The sequence below is a fragment of the Gekko japonicus genome, unplaced genomic scaffold, assembly GCF_001447785.1.
Source record: "Gekko japonicus isolate JY-2015 unplaced genomic scaffold, Gekko_japonicus_V1.1 scaffold1100, whole genome shotgun sequence".
Classification (NCBI taxonomy): domain Eukaryota; kingdom Metazoa; phylum Chordata; class Lepidosauria; order Squamata; family Gekkonidae; genus Gekko; species Gekko japonicus.
In genome coordinates, this window is record NW_015164220.1 from 252,545 (window position 1) to 255,026 (window position 2,482).

The 2,482-nt window shown below is 53.2% G+C and overlaps 1 protein-coding gene across 3 annotated transcripts in view; it reads right to left on the reverse strand.

Annotated features, from left to right (window-relative positions):
• Positions 1–327, reverse strand: part of AFTPH (aftiphilin) — a 78,407-nt gene extending 78,080 nt beyond the window's left edge. For all 3 annotated transcript variants that reach the window (XM_015408523.1, XM_015408522.1, XM_015408525.1), the window contains exon 1: positions 90–327. The gene's annotated coding sequence lies outside the window, so the exon portion shown is untranslated. The remainder of the gene's footprint in view (positions 1–89) is intronic.
• Positions 328–2,482: the final 2,155 nt, after the last annotated feature.

Here is a 2,482-nt window from a genome sequence, read left to right on the forward strand (position 1 = left end):
CCCCTGGTCCCCCCTCCCCATTCGAGGGTGCTCGCAAGGGCCGCTGGGAATCCCCGTCTCCCCTTCTCAGCCCGAGGCTTCCCTCTTACCTCAGGGCCGTTGCTGCTGCTGCTGCTCCTGCAGGGCCGGGCATGGCCAAGCCGGGCCGGGGGGGTTCCTGCGAGAGGGGCGACTCGGGGCCTTCCGCGGCGGCGGCCGTCAGGACAACTCCATCCCGCACTTCCTTCCTTCCTCCCTCCCGCCTCCTCCTCCTCCGACAGCGCCTCCGCCCAGCCCCGCTGCCCTCCACACGGCCGCCCACTTAGCCCATTGTCTCCCGGCATGCCGCGCGGCCAGCAACGCTCGCAACGGCCGCTCGCCGGGGTGCGCGCCCCGCCCCGGCCGCTCGGACGCGTCACTTCCGGCGGCTGAGGGAGCGCACGCTTCCGGTCCCGAGTGGACCCGTGAGGGTTCCCCCTCCTGTCCTGACGCTCGTTTCAACAAACGGGAACGGCGGCGCGTCCGCGGACTCTGCCGCCGCCTCGCTCCCCATGGACACACTGAGGTCGCCGCGCCTCAGCGAGGGAAATGCGGCCGCCGCCGCTCAGCCGTGGTCCGTTTCTAACCGGATGTTCGAGCTGTTCGGGTTTTCCCCGCTCCCCTTTGACTCCGAGCGTCAAGCCCAACTGAACGCGGCCCGCCGGCCATCTTTGATCCGGGCTCTGAGTGACGCAAGGTTGCGTGACGGCCATTTTGGAAGCGGGAGAGCGAAGCTCTGGCTGGCCGGAAGGGCGGCGGGAAGCGCAATCGATGCCGAGGCAGCCATGATGGACGAGGGCAGAGCGGTCTTAAGGAGGAGAGGACGGGCCGCAAGTCCTGACGTCAGGGACCGCCTCGCCCTCGTATCTCTCCCGCTGAGGCCATCTCGGCGCAAGATCCGGCATCCGGCTTAGCCGACTTTGCATCCCAATATTGCAAAGTAGAGCAGGACACTTTGCAACCGGTGTTCCCTCTAAGCCGAGTTAGTGTGAGCTAGCTCACAGTTTTTAAGCCTCCAGCTCACACATTTTTGTCTCAGCTCAGGAAGGGATGGCTCCGGAGCAACCTGATTTATGCACTACCTAAATGGCTCACTCACAACTTTAATGTCAGTAACCCACAAAGTAGAATTCTTGCTCACAAGACCCCACAGCTTGGAGGGAACATTGCGAACCCCCAGAATTTTTAAAAAGATAGTAATAATTGTGTCGAATAGGAGTACAAAACATTTGTTTATATATTTGAAATATTTATTTGCCACCTTTTATTCCCATACGGAGCTCGAGGCAGCTTAAAAAAATTACCAAAAGCCAGTCCAATCCAACTATAGGGTTGCCGTGCTCATCTCTGTTTCAAAGCCGAAGAGCCAGCGCTGTCCGAAGACATTTCCTTGGTCATGTGGCCGGCATGACTAAACACGCAGGCACATGGAACGCTGTTACCTTCCCACCGAAGTGGTACCTATTCATCTACTTGCAATTTCTTGCTTTCGAACTGCTAGGTTGGCAGGAGCTGGAACTAGAGACGGGAGCTCACTCCATCACGCGGCACACTCGGGTCTCGAACTGCTGAACTACCGACCTTCCACAGCCTGCAGTTCAGCATCTTAACCACTTGAGCCACCGCAGCTTACTGTATTAATATAATACATTAAATTTAAGATACATTACATTAAATTTAAAATCGCCTTTAGGGCAGCTTTAATTAAACGCTGTCCTAAATTAGGGTTACCAGATGTCCTCTTTTTAGAGGGCGTGTCCTCTTTATTGTGTGTGTCCCTCCTCTTTTGGGATCTTTTTAAAAAAACTGATGCAAATGTCCTCTTTTGGGCCTGGAGGGTTAGGAATATTCCTCATTAGTAGCCATGATCACAGCTTAAATAGTAGGGGTATTTAATATGAGATTTGTCCTCCTAGTGATCACTTGTTTGAAGTAGTCAGGATATATGCACTCTTTTTAGCTTTGGTAACCCTACCTAAATAAAAAATTAGATCCAGGTGTGTAGCAGTGTTGGTCTGAAGCAGTAGAATAAAGTTGGAGTCCAGTGGCACCTTTAAGACCCACAAAGTTTAATTCTGGGTATGAACTTCTGTGTGCATGTACACTTCTTCAGATACACTGAATGTGAACAAAGTTGGAGTCCAGTGGCACCTTTAAGACCCACAAAGGTTAATTCTGTGTATAAACTTGATAGGATACCTGAGGAAATGTGCATGCACAGGAACGTTTATACCTTGAATAAAACTTTCTTGGTCTTAAAGGTGCCCACTGGACTCAAACTTTGTTCTAAATAAAATAGTTTTCAGCTTAAGGTTGCCGACTCTGGATGGTGAAGTAACGGGAAATATTGCGGGGTTGGACCCTGGGGAGGTCCAGATCACGGGAGGTGGTAGTTCCGCTCTATTCTGCTATGGTCAGGCCTTGCTTGGAGTCCTGTGTCCAGTTTTGGGCACCACGTTTTAGG